This window comes from Harpia harpyja, chromosome W (genome assembly GCF_026419915.1).
Source record: "Harpia harpyja isolate bHarHar1 chromosome W, bHarHar1 primary haplotype, whole genome shotgun sequence".
Classification (NCBI taxonomy): Eukaryota; Metazoa; Chordata; class Aves; order Accipitriformes; family Accipitridae; genus Harpia; species Harpia harpyja.
The window spans coordinates 6,710,707-6,724,141 of NC_068968.1; positions in this window are offsets into that span (position 1 = coordinate 6,710,707).

A 13,435-nucleotide genomic window follows, 5' to 3' on the forward strand; every position below is an offset into this window, starting at 1 on the left:
GACTCTAGTGGCATCTCAGCTGCTCATGTACCTCTGGGTTTAGTCCTTGATTCTGGCACATGAGCACTTGAGCAAAGCTTCCACTTAATGAAGCAGGAGTTTAGAACAGGGCCAAGATTTTGTCCTGCCTGACCTGTGACTTGGAGAAACCAGGCGTTCAGAGGAAACTCTGGGGGATGGGACGGGGAGGGATGCTTGAGTGCCTCAAAGTCCCTCATTCAAGTGATACACTCCATTTCTCATGTTTCCTTTCTCTCTGACTCCCCATCATCAACATTCATTCCTTTCCCCACATCTCCCTTTCTCTTTGTCACTTTCCCATATCTCCCTCTCTCTTTGTCACTTTGTCTTCTCTTATCCAGAGACTGAGGGAGGCTGAGTGGGGACCAGGGAGAAGAAAGAGAGAACGAAAGGGACAGTGTGAGTAGTGAAGAGGGTACAATAATGGATGTGAGAGAGGGAATAAGGCAGGAAAGTGGAGAGGTGTTAGTAAATGACAAAAGTGTGGATGAAGGGAGAAAGAGGTAGACAAGCATCTGAAGGGATTAATGAAAGTGTAAAGTAGCATGGCTTCATCCAAGTTGATGGAGTAGCTTGCAGTATGATGCATAGATATGAAACTTAAATTTGTGCTGTTGCTTGTTCTGCACAGTGAGAAAACCAAGAAGGACCATTTCTCCAGCCCCTCACACTCCAGATGGCTTTTGGCCAGCACAAGAAGAGGGACAAAGCCACAGCCTGCCTTGCCACCATCTTTCACACTGATACAAGCTGGAAGTTAGAGTCAAGCCTGTGAGATTTTGGCCTGCCCTGCTAGGGCCATATGTGGGCTAGTCAGAAGCTGGTCATGAAACAGTCAAGGCTATTATGACTTATCAGATGGTTGCCTGTCCATGGCAGACCTAAGTAATGAAACTGTCAGCAATGACACTGGGATGGTTCTGACCTACCATACCTGATTGTTTGTAGCAGGATAAGTCTTTTTAAACTGTTCAGGCTTAATCACATACATGGAAGCAATTTTCCCCCAACCTTAACAGCTTTATCTAAGATTTATTGGAAGGATTTCTATAGCTCCAAAATGTTCTGCAAGAAATGGTTTGGTATTTATGTTTATTAATACACTGGAATCAGTTTTCTGAGATGCTGCCTCCCTGTCAGGATGTTAGATTTGCTCAAGATGATTATTTATAGTTTGGTTCTGTAAGATAAGGATGATCCCCAGTCCTTGTTCACTGTTAGATTGTTAATGACATTCTATATTGAATCAGCTCAGTTCTTAAGAGATGCTTCAGGGAAGAGTGGGAGAGAAATAATCTTTTGGTTGGGAATACAGGTTTCAGGTTCAGTAGGGGCTTTTACTTACTTTGTTGACGTCTGGTTTTTGTTGTTTAGACTCCTATCCCTCAAAAGTTAAGGTTTCACATCTTTCCTTCAGACATACAAATAACGTGACTCATCTGCACTGTTCAGTGGCTTAAAGTATTGACATTGAAGCATGAGAACAACCACTTTGCTAATATTTGTTCTTGCATGCAGAGATACTATTTCATACCCTTTTTAGGCTTACAATTCAAGTTTGCAAGAGCTTGCTCAATATTTGGTCTTAAAATACTTTTCTGTGTTTCTTTATCATAAGCAAAAAGCTCAAGAAAAAAAATAAGGAAGGTCAGCTCACCCCAGTACTTGGAAAAACAGGGATATGCTTTAAATATCCAGCCTGGTTAGCCAGCCACAGGCTTGAACCAAGATTTTGGATGAAACTGTGATCTCAACAGGTTAAGCAAGAGCTTTGCCATCAACTTCATTAGGACCACAATTTCACCCTTCCACTTCCTTATGTCTGTCCAGTGTGGCATACTCTGATTTAGATTTATGGAGCTAAAAGTTATGTAATCTCTATTTAGCTATTAAATAACTTATTTGCCTTTATGTAATAGTGCAAAGAACAGTGAAGGAAATAAGGAGTCCTTGCCTCCACTTGTACATACCATGCAAGGATCTGTCAGAGGCCTGGGGCTATTAGTGAGGTTTCCATCTTCTTTTAGGCCCAACTCGCCCAAAAGGGATGGGAAGGTTTAGAAGTCACAAATTCATTTCTTCCACTTCTAGCATAGATGGGGTGGAAGAACCCAAGAGGATATGGTTCAGCATAAAGTCCAGTGACCTGTTTTTTCTTTATATCTCCTGCATATCTTGTACCATGTTTGTTGTTGTTCTTTTACTATTTAAAGAGAGCAAAAGATGTAGGACTGGAAGAGGTGACGCAGGTTACTGAGTCAAAGCCTTCCACTATTGCAGGAAGCCATGCATCAAGTGTTAAGGGCAGGAGCAGCCACAAGAACCTCAGGCCTCCTCAAGCCACATCGAAAATCTCAACACCCATTAACACTTTTAGCCCCTTCTATATAAGGCACCAAAACCTATAAAAAGAAATATGATGGAGCCAACAAAACACTGACATTCCCCTTTTCAACTGTCTCTCAGGTATACCACAAAACTGGGTAGCAGAAGTCTTGTGTCTCTGAAGCTTGAATTTCTAACTCCTGGATCATTCCTGCCCTGTCATACAGCCCCTTCCATTAGTTTATCAAGGTGGATGTTGCAAATAACTAGGATTCTGCTGCCAGGGCCTTGTCTGGAAGGCTGCTCCACACCTCACTCTCCTAATGGTTGGAAATTTTCTTTTTAAGCAGTAGCCTAAATTAACTCATGACCAGTGTACACCCACTTGATCACATTATCCTCCAACAGAGAGCATTCTTCTCTCTTCCTGGAATTTTCGTCTTAAGTGTATTTAGAAAGAGTAATCCTGTCCCCTCTGTGATGGGTTGACCCTGGCTGGACGCCAGGTGCCCACCAAAGCCATTCTATCACTCCCCCTCCTCAGCTGGACAGGGGAGAGAAAATATAACAAAGAGCTTGTGGGTCAAGATAAGGACAGGAGAGATCACTCACCAATTACTGTCACAGGCAAAACAGGCTCAGCTTGGGGAAAATTAACTCAATTTATTACAAATCAACCAGAGTAGGGTAATGAGAAATAAAACCAAATCTCAGAACACCTTCCCTCCACCTCTCCCTTCTTCCCGGGCACAACTTCACTCCCGGATTCTCTACCAACTCCCCAGCGGCACAGGGGGACGGGGAATGAGGTTTACGGTCAGTTCATCACACGTTATTTTCTGCCGCTTCATCCTCCTCAGTGGGAGGACTCATCACACTCTTCCCCTGCTCCAGCGTGGGGTCCCTCCCACAGGAGACAGTCCTCCACGAACTTCTCCAACGTGGGTCCTTCCCACGGGCTGCGGTTCTTCACGAACTGCTCCAGCATGGGTCCTTTCCACAGTGTGCAGTCCTTCAGGCACAGACTGCTCCAGCGTGGGTCCCCCACGGGGTCACAAGTCCTGCCAGAAAACCTGCTCCGTGGGCTCCTCTCTCCACAGATCCACAGGTCCTGCCAGGAGCCTGCTCCAGCGCGGGGTTCCCACAGGGTCACAGCCTCCTTCGGGAACCCACCTGCTCTGGCGTGGGGTCCTCCACAGGCTGCAGGTGGATATCTGCTCCACCATGGACCTCCATGGGCTGCAGGGGGACAGCCTGCCTCACCATGGTCTTCACCACGGGCTGCAGGGGAATCTCTGCTCCGGCACCTGGAGCACCTCCTCCCCCTCCTTCTTCACTGACCTTGGTGTCTGCAGGATTGTTTCTCTTACATGTTCTCACTCCTCTCTCCGGCTGCCGTTTCCCATCTATCCCAACTTTTTTCCTTCTTAAAAATGTTATCACAGAGGCATTACCACTATCGCTGATTGGCTCGGCCTTGGCCGGCGGCGGGTCCGTCTTAGAGCCAGCTGGTTTGGGCTCTCTCGAACACAGGGGAAGCTTCCAGCAGCTTCTTACAGAAGCCACCCCTGTAACCCCCCCCACTACCAAAACCTTGCCACACAAAGCCAATACACCCCTCCCAGACTGTTTTGGAGGGTTAAACAAGCCAAACTGTCAGTTCTCCATTTTCCTTCTCCTCCTATAGCCTTCTCCACATTTATTTTAGTTTGAATGTCTCTTTCTAGTACATAAATCACTATAACTGTGAGCAGTAATTTCCAAATGAGATTTTACCCATTCTTGGATCAGAGGTAATTCCCTGCCTCTAATGAAAACATGCCACATGATACATCCTATACATAGCCTATGTCATATTGGCACACAGTCACTTTATTGTCAAACAGTGCCCTGGGCCACTCTCATCTTCTACTGCTTCCAAATGAAGAACATCCTATTTATTAAAGTGGTTTTATTTCAATCCCTAAGTGAAATACTGGCATATTTTGTACCTCCAGTAGTTGAGAAAGACTGTTGTCTATCTTTTTTATGTTTTGCTTCTTTCGGGGCTGCTTTATTTATTTATTTATTTTTTAAATTAAAATTCAGGTTTTGTCTCATTTGGTGATGAGTAAAGAACTAAAGAAACAGAACCATGGGACCAAAAAGTAAACAGATGAGGGAGTGAGAAAGATTTGTAAATAAGTTTCCTTGCTTTTTGTGGCTTTGTTTCTTGATCACTTCTATTTAATGTTAATGTTAAATGAGTATTGTGTAAAAGGATATCTTTTTGAAGCATGGAGGTCCCATGCACTTTTAGTTAAGATGTGAGAAGTTATGCTTCTGAGCCTCCCAAGTAGAAAAACTAAGGATTACACCATTTGATATTCCAAGCAAATTTTAAAATACCCAGCTTTCAGACCTTCTCACTAAATGCTAAGGGCAAAAACTCTTTTGAGAAACCATTTTGACCCTGGAAGTATTACAATTCTTAGCAAATAGGCCAGGTTCTGTTCTCCACTGTTGCTCAGCGAATTCAGAGTAGCAGCTTTGAAGACAGTGAAATAACATTAGTATTAGAGTAGTGAAAAGGCAAAGAGCATCTGGCCCACTAGGCACAGTTCTTTCATCTGTGAGCCTGATACCTAATATTGTACAGTGCTGTATTTATGGCAACTGCATAATACATGTTTTCTGGTGACTCTATATATGAAATGTTTGCTAAAAGATAATGCCAGTAAAATTTCCAGTACCAAGTGACTATTTGTAAAGAGAATTAATGCATAACAACAATGGACTAAAAAAAGAAAAGGCTGGTTTATTGTTATTTGGGCTGTAGCTAGTCAGGCAAGCACCACCATACAAACATTTACAGTGAGGAACAAGTGTCTGTCAATTCAGAAAGGACAATAGCAGCAAACACCTGCAGGTCTTGATACCGAAAAGCCGGTCGAAGAAACTCTCTAAGACTCATTTTGGAGTTTTAGAAAGCAGGCATTCTTTATTGCAGCGCTGGATGCACGGGGGATAGTTCCACCTAGCATGCATGCCACAGCTTTAGCACAAACAGGTTATATAGAATAACTAATTGCATATTAATCAGATTAGTATACATATACATAAAAATAATTGCAACTGATTATCTTAGTACTGCCTACATCCGATCATGTGCAATGAAGGATCCATTTGAGTCGAAGGGCTGCTTTTGTGACCACCAACCCATTTGAAGTTCTTGTTGGCTGTCCTTGAAGTCTTTGCCTTCTGGCCAGTCCGTGATCACTTCCACAATTCCTGGGCGACTGGGGTTTCCTATGCGAGCTCATTGTGTGATCAGTGTGGCCCACTTACTCCATGTGGCATCAGTTGCATGATGTGTAGAGGAGACTTTCCCTTTGAACATCCAGCCCAGCACTGGCAGTCGGGGTGCTAAGAGGAGCTGTGTTTCAGTACCAACCACTTCTGAGGCGGCTCGAACTCCTTCATATGCTGCCAATATCTCTTTTTCAGTTGGAGTATAGCAAGCCTCGGATCCTCTGTATCCCCGACTCCAAAACCCCAGGGGTCGGCCTCGGGTCTCCCCAGGTGCTTTCTGCCAGAGGCTCCAGGTAGGGCCATTCTCCCCAGCTGCAGTATAGAGCACATTTTTAACATCTTGTCCTGCCCGGACTGGTCCAAGGGCTACTGCATGAACAATCTCCCGTTTAATTTGTTCAAAGGCTTGTCGTTGCTCAGGCCCCCATTTCAAATCATTCTTCTTCCGGGTCACTTGATAGAGAGGACTTACAATTTGACTGTAATTTGGAATATGCATGCTCCAAAAGCCCACAACACCTAAGAAGGCCTGTGTTTCCTTTTTATTAGTCGGTGGGGACATAGCTGCTATTTTGTTGATCACATCCATAGGGATCTGACGACGCCCGTCTTGCCATTTTACTCCTAAGAACTGGATCTCCTGTGCAGGTCCCTTGACCTTACTTTCTTTTATGGCAAAACCAGCCTTCAAAAGGATTTGGATTATTTTCTTCCCTTTCTCAAAAACTTCTTCTGCCGTGTTGCCCCATACGATGATGTCATCAATGTATTGCAGGTGTTCTGGAGCTTCACCTTTTTCCAGTGCAGCCTGGATCAGTCCATGGCAAATGGTGGGGCTGTGTTTCCACCCCTGGGGCAGTCGATTCCAGGTGTACTGGATGCCCCTCCAAGTGAAAGCAAACTGTGGCCTGCACTCCGCTGCCAAAGGAATGGAGAAAAATGCATTAGCAATGTCAATTGTGGCATACCACTTAGCTGCCTTTGATTCCAGTTCATATTGAAGCTCTACCATATCTGGCACAGCAGCGCTCAGCGGTGGCGTAACTTCATTCAGCCCACGATAATCTACTGTTAGTCTCCATTCCCCATTAGATTTCCGCACGGGCCATATGGGACTATTAAAGGGTGAGTGAGTCTTGCTGATCACTCCTTGGCTCTCCAATTGGCAAATCAGCTTATGGATGGGAATCAGGGAGTCTCGGTTGGTGCGATATTGCTGCCGGTGCACTGTCGTGGTAGCAATTGGCACCTGTTGTTCTTCAACCTTCAGCAACCCCACAACCGAAGGGTCTTGAGAGAGACCAGGCAGGGTAGACAGCTGTTCAATCTCTTCCGTCTCCAAGGCAGCTATACCAAAGGCCCAACGGTACCCTTTTGGGTCCTTGAAATACCCCCCTCCTGAGATAATCTATACCAAGGATGCATGGGGCCTCTGGGCCAGTCACAATGGGGTGTTTATGCCACTCATTCCCGGTTAGACTCATTTCAGCTTCCAATACGGTTAGCTCTTGGGATCCCCCTGTCACACCAGAGATACAGATGGGTTCTGCCCCTTTAGAACTTGATGGCATTAGGGTGCATTGTGCACCAGTGTCTACTAGAGCCTTATATTCCTGTGGGTCTGATGTGCCAGGCCATCGAATCCACACTGTCCAGTAGACTCGGTTGTCCCTCTCCTCCATCTGGCTGGAGGCAGGGCCCCTCTAATCCTGGTTAGAATATCCATTACTCACTTTTCTCACACGTGAATCAGAAGTCCCTTCGAGAGGATCAGAAATGGGATCAGCCCTTCTACTGCGTCTGGGGGACTGCTCACGGGGAAACTGGAGCAGCAGCTTTCCAAGAAGAATCCTCTTTTCTGGTTGCTTTTTCTCGCAACTCCTGTACCCGTGCATCCAGGACTGAGGTAGGTTTTCCATCCCACTTCCTCATGTCCTCTCCATGGTCACGCAGGTAAAACCACAGGTTAGCCCGTCGTGTGTACTTTCTCTCTCCTCTCTCTTGGGCAGAGGAATGCTTACTCCCAATAGCTGCGATGTGGGCCTGTACAGGTGGGGAGGAGGACATATCCACTTTGAATTGCTGGAACTCTCGGGACAATTCCTCTACAGCCGAGACACAAGCCCGTAGGGAGGAAGAGAGACTTCCTTCGTATTGCCGGAGTTGGACAGCCAATTCATCCACTGTTTGTCCATAGCCTTCTTTCCAGGACATTACTGCCAATGAGTTGGCATAGGTTGGTGGTGCACTTCGTAGAAACTTCCGCCACATCGGTTGTGTGCATTGGACTTCATCTGGATCTGTGGGTGACTGCGCATTTTCTGGATCATTATAAATCACCTCCAGCACGGCTAATTCCCTCAGGTACTGGATACCTCTCTCCATGGTGGTCCACTTGCCTTGGTGACATGTAACTTCATCCTTGAAGGGGTATCTTTCCTTTACACCTGACAGAAGTCGCCTCCAGAGGCTGAGGACTTGTGTTTTTCTCCCAATCGCCTTGTCGATGCCCCCTTCCCTAGACAGAGATCCCAACTGCTTGGCTTCCTTACCCTCTAATTCCACACTACTGGCCCCATTATCCCAGCATCGGAGCAGCCAGGTAACAATGTGCTCGCCTGGGTGGTGGCTAAAATCTTTTCGCATGTCACGCAACTCAGGGATAGAGATCGGGTAATTATTTCAGGTTCTGCCTCTTCCTCCTGTTCTCGCGATGACCCTGGTTCATCTTCATCTCTCACTAAGCGAACTGATTTCTTTGTGTGTTTCCTTTTCTGTACAGGGGCGACTGATACTAGCACAGGTTGGTTCTCTGGTTTAGCTGCAGTATCTGTCACCGGGGTTGGGGTAGCCACGCTGCCTGTTGCCGGGGTAGGGGTAGCCACGGTGCCTGTTGTCGGGGTTGAGGTAGCCACGGTGCCTGTTGTCGGGGCTGGGGTAGCCACGGTGCCTGTTGCCCTGTTTTCCATCTTTTCCCCCTTTTCCCCCTGAGGGTGCTGCCTAATATCAAGCAGTGTTTGGTAGATACTGGCCAGGGCCCAGCACAGTGCAGCGAGTTGTATGTCTTTGGAATAGCCACAGCATTTTTCTTTCAAATATTCTACCACTTCATGAGGGTTCTGTAGTTGTTCGGGAGTGAACTTCCAAGCCACTGGAGGTGAGAAGTTCTCTAGATACCTGCCCATATCCTCCCACATGCCATGCCACCCATGAATATCCAGCTTTGGGGTAGATCTCTGGGTGGTACTCTTAAAGAGCCTTTTTGTAGCCCTAAACAAGACCTGAAACATATTCAGGAGGCATAGCACTAACAGCACACTGGCTTGCGCATCCCAAGGATATTCAAAATTCTCAAAAGCTGTTGTAATTAGTCGGAAGAAGGGAGGCGAACGGATGGGGGGAAGTATCCCCCCCTAACTTCCCCATGGATTGAGTGTTAATTACCAATAAAATCCGATAGAAGGTGCCCGAAGTATGGAAATGATATCACTACCTCATACAGATACCAGCTTAACCTCATGACCAGTGATGTAATTATTTCACAAGTCGACATTGCCCAGTACAGCAAAATGATAATCCCAATCACTCTCCCAGGGGTGAGAAACGTAACTACAGGCAATACATAGAGCATATAAGAACTTACAAAATGCCACCCTGTAAACAAATGAATCAACATTGTGACTAGCATCTATTTATCTAATATAAGAAATGCGTATGACAAATTTGTTTCAACACGCTCTGGCCAGATCTGTTGTTATCTCAACCCTTCGTGCCCCATGTTGGGCGCCAAAAAGGACTGTCGTGGTTTCAGCCCAGCCGGTAACAAAGGACCACGCAGCCGCTCGCTCACTCCTCCCGCCCCCCTCCAGTGGGATAGGGAGGAGACGGAGGAGAGAAAAGAAAAAAAACCTGGAACCTCGAGGGTTGAGATAAGGGCAGTTTACTGGGACAACACAAAAAAAGGTTACAACAACAACAACGGTACTAATGAAAGAATATACAAAAAAGAGTGATGCACAGTGCAACTGCTCACCACCCGGAACCCGACGCTCCGCCACCGAAAGTCAAGAGACCTCCCCCCAGCCCGCTCCCCATTTATATACTGAGCATGATGTCACATGGTATGGAATAGCTCCTTGGCTAGTTCAGGTCAGCTGCCCCGGCTATGCCCCCCCACCTCCCAGGTTCCTGTAAAAATTAACTCTATCCCAGCTGAACCCAGGACACGGTGATAGACAGCCCAACCAGTGGAGAAGCATTACTGGACCTGTTGTTTGCCAACACAGATTAACTAATTAGAGTGGTCAAGATTGGTGGCAGCCAGGGCTGCAGTGATGATGCCCTGGTGGAATTCACAGTCTTGAGGGATGTGGGCCAGGTGTAGAGTAAAGTCAAGACCCTGAATTTTAGGAGAGCAAACTTGTTGTTGTTTAAGGAATTAGGGGATGGGACCCCCTGGGAAGCTGCCCTCAGGGACAAAGGAGCTGAATAGAGCTGGCAGCTCTTTAAGGGCATTTTTCTTAGAGCAGAAGAGCTCTCAATTCTCATGTGTAAGAAATCAAGCAAGGAAGGCAAGAGACCTCCTGCTCAAAGTACAGTGTAAGAAGGAAATGCACAGGCAGTGGAACCAGGGATGTGTATCCTAGGAAATATATAGGGACGCTGCCCGGATGTGTAGGGATAGGATCAGGAAAGCTAAGGTGCAGTTGTAGCTGAATATGGCAAGGGATGAGAAGAATAATAAGAAGGGCTTCTACAGGTATGTTGAAAAAAAAAGCACGATTAAAGAAAATGTACTATCCCCTGATAAAAAAGACAGGAGAACTAGAACTAATCAACATGAAAAAAGCTGAGGTACTCAACAATTTTTTTGCCTCGGTTTTCAATGGCAATTGCTCTTCCCACATTTCTCGAGTCCCCAAATCTCAAGGCAGGTACTGGGGGAATGAAGTCCCTCCCATCGTGAGAGTACCTCAGGTTCAAGACCACCTGAACATACACAAGTCCATGGGACTTGATTGTATGCATCCCAGGGACCTGAGGGAATTGGCTGATGTAGTCTCCATCATATTTGAAAAGCCATGGCAGTCAGGCGAAGTCCCCAGTGACTGGAGAAAAGGGAAATATCCCACTCATTTTTAAAAAGGGTAAAAAGGAGGACCCTGGAACTACAGACCAGTCAGCCTCACCTCCGCGCCCAATAAGATCATGGAACAGATCCTCCTGGAAGACATATTGAAACATATGGAAGGCAGGGAGGTGATTAGAGACAGCCAACAGGGCTTCACCAAGGCCTTTGATACAGGCCCCACAACATCCTTGCCGCTAAATGAGAGAGGTATGGATTTGATGGATTGACTGTTAGATGAATAAGGAATTAGCTGGATGGCCGTATCCAAAGAGTTACAGTCAACGGCTCAATGTCCATGTGGAAACCAGTAACGAGTGGTGTCCCTCAAGGGTCCATACCTGGACCAATACTATTTAATATCTTTTCCAATTACATAGATAGTGGGATTTGCATGCACCGTCAGCAAGTTTGCAGATAACACCAAGCTGAGTGGTGCAGTTGATTAGCTGGATGAAAAGATGCCATCCAGAGGAACCTTGACAGGCTGGAGGAGTGAGCCCACATGAACTTCATGAAGTTCAACAAGGCCAAGTGCAAGGTCCTGCACCTGGGTCAGGGCAATCCCCAATATCAATATAGACTGGGGGAGGAATTGATTAAGAATAGCCCTGCAGAGAAGGACTTGGGGATACTGCTGGATGAAAAATTGGACATGAGCCAGCAATGTGTGCTTGCAACCCAGAAAGCCAAACATATCCTGGGCTGCATAAAAAGAAGCATGGCCAACAGGTCAAGGGAGGTGATTCTCCCCCTCTACTCTGCTCTCAGGAGACCCCACCTGGAGCACTGCATCCAGCTTTGGAGTCCTCAGCACAGGAGAGACATGGACCTGTTAGAGCAAGTCCAGAGGAGGGCCACAAAAATGATCAGAGGTCTGGAACACCTCTCCCATAAGGAAAGGCTGAGAGAGTTTGGGTTGTTTGGCCTGGAGAAGAGAAGACTCCGGGGAGATCTTATTGCAGCCTTTCAATACTTAAAGGGGGCTTCTAAGAAAGACAGAGAGAGACTTTTTACCAAGGCCTGTAGTGACAGGACAAGGGGCAATGAGTTTTAAACTGAAAGATGGTAGGTTTAGATTGGACATAAGGAAGACATTTTTTACAATGAGGGTGGTGAGACACTGGAACAGGTTGCCCAGAGAAGTTGTGGATGTCCCATCATTGGAAGTGTTCAAGGTCAGTTTGGACAGGGCTTTGAGCAGCCTGATCTAGTGAAAGATGTCCCTGCCCATGGCAAAGGAGTAGGACTAGATGACCTTTAAAGGTCCCTTCCAACCCAAACCATTCTATGATTCTATGAACCAGAGTTCTGGGAGCTTTGCAGAACTCTGATCGTAAAGTCAGCTCATTGCATGTGAGTAGCAGCCCAGCCCTATGAAGCCTTCTTTGCATGTCCTGCCATTATTTTACTGCTATTTAGATGTTTAGCGTGTAACAGGGCCATGTCCTCAATTCCAACCCTGTTCACAGTTCGTGAATAGGGAACAATTTGTGAAGAAGGGAAGCAGAGTATTATACTGCAGGTCACTTATGTCTTCGCTGCTTTCTGGGTCCTTCAGTTATCTGATGGAGAACCTGGTCACCCAGGCAGCTTACTTAGATGTAGAGGTAAAGGGAAGTCATTAGCAGGGACTTAGGGCAATCTGTGCCAGTTGGCCTCAGTTCCAGAGAACAATCTGGACAATCAGTTGCTTATGTAGTTGTAACCCATATGCCCTTGTGAAGCCTTTTCAATATTAGACATCATGAATGGTATTGAAATTCTTGACAAGCTGTCAGGACAGCTTTCTAAGCTTGCCAAAAGATGAGGACCCCAGAACTGAAATGATTTAGTATCTTGCAGGCTCAAGAACGTGAACCAAGATAACTTGGCTTTGCATTATTATAGTCTTAAATAAAATGGAGCCAAAACTTCACCTATGAATAGCTATGTCAAGCTACTAGCTATGACCTAACTTTTAGAAAGATATAAAGGCTTGATGTAAGGAGAATGAAGGAAGAGGCATCTGATATCAAGGACAGATTAAAAATTTAGAAAAGCTCATGGTGACTCAAATGATTCTGTCTCCATCAGACAGGTAAACAAATCTGCAGGAAAAAAAAGACATGAGTGGGAAGTAACTTCCTTCTTCCTAATGCAGAGAAATGCTTTCAAAAGATGTATCTAGTTTAATACCCTTGAGTTCACTTTTAGATGTTACTATCTATTTGTCCGTTAATGGCACTCTTGCAAAGCTGCTGTCCACTTGTTGAGAATTTGAAGAGCTTGCATTAAATTTGATTTACAGTCAGTTCATACCCCTCTTCTCCAGCTCATCTTGGGCCTGCTATTTTAATGGTGATATCTCATGTCTTTGCTTTAGAAGCATTGAAGTGTTCAGATAGGAAGTTTTGAAAACTTTAATTGCGTAATCTTGCATCTCTGCATTGTACAGGAATCTGTATCCTTGCTGATATAGATGGGACAAAACCATTTTCAGCACCATTACAGAAAATATATGTGCTGCTAATTTTTTTCCACCCCAGGAGTACTACAACATTGCTAGCTCTAATTTTTTATGTATATACACATATATATAATCACTTCAAGCAAAAGGTCATTGCTGGCCCAGAAACAAACGGCTGGTACAAAATATTAAAGCCATCAAAATATTTAGACATACCATAT